This window comes from Etheostoma spectabile, chromosome 9, assembly GCF_008692095.1.
Source record: "Etheostoma spectabile isolate EspeVRDwgs_2016 chromosome 9, UIUC_Espe_1.0, whole genome shotgun sequence".
Taxonomy (NCBI): domain Eukaryota; kingdom Metazoa; phylum Chordata; class Actinopteri; order Perciformes; family Percidae; genus Etheostoma; species Etheostoma spectabile.
The window spans coordinates 18,150,922-18,151,811 of record NC_045741.1 but is presented as its reverse complement, the minus strand read 5'-3'; the positions used below and the strand labels follow the sequence as shown (position 1 = coordinate 18,151,811).

Below are 890 nucleotides of genomic sequence, written 5' to 3'. Positions count from 1 at the left end.
CATATTAAAGCGGCACAGACCTTACAAACGTTTAAACCACTGCTTAAGACGCACCTGTTTGCTGTGGCTTTTAACCCTCGTTAACCTGGATTCTGATGTTTTAAAGTGTTGTTTGTCTCCCTGTGATGTATTTTGGTTGGAGTGATTTTTACACTTGTTATTTATGTATTTGACATCGAACCTGTTCAGGACTTTGGTCAACTGTTGTTTTTAAATGTGCTATAGAAATAAAATTGACATTGACATTTAGTGCATGTTTTTAAGATTGACTGTTTATCTCTGGTTTAAATACGCAATAACATAAGTAGGCCTACTGCTTGGTGTAGAACAGGGCTAGGTATAGCCAAAAGAGATCCTAAGCTATATCAGATTTAATACAAATTGACATTGCAAACAAAACGTGTGAGGTATATATAAGACGTTAAAACAACAACCGTTACCACAGACAAAAACTTTTCGTTCCCAGCAGATCAACTACTTTTTTACTTTTTTATTAGCCATGCTGTCATGTGGTTTTGAGTTAAACTCAAACATCTCTCAATAACTGTTGGATGGATAGCTTTACGATTTGGTGCAAATATTCAAGTCCCCCTCAGGTTGAAAGGTAAGAACGTTGATGAATCCTTAACTCTTTACCTAATGTCATCATCAAGTCAAAATTTTCCATGACCAACTATTTGCTAAACTAATGATGCAGCCTCAGCTTTACGTTAGTGGTAACTGAAAAATGTTAGCATGCTATCCTCTTAAACTAAAATGGTGAACATGTTGGACATTATCTACTAAACCTCAGCATGTTAGCATAGTCATTGTGAACATGTTAGCATGCTGACATTAGCATTCAGCTCAGAGTGCCAAGTACAGTTCTCCTTACAGAGCCGCTATATGGT

At 36.5% G+C, this 890-nt stretch overlaps 1 long non-coding RNA gene and 1 pseudogene across 1 annotated transcript in view; both read right to left on the bottom strand.

Annotated features, from left to right (window-relative positions):
• LOC116695329 (5-hydroxytryptamine receptor 3A-like) overlaps positions 1-890 on the bottom strand; it is a 176,825-nt pseudogene that overhangs the window by 110,545 nt on the left and 65,390 nt on the right.
• The window catches only part of LOC116695336 (uncharacterized), a 55,519-nt gene that overhangs the window by 4,532 nt on the left and 50,097 nt on the right, over positions 1-890 (bottom strand). The gene's annotated exons all lie outside the window — the stretch shown is intronic.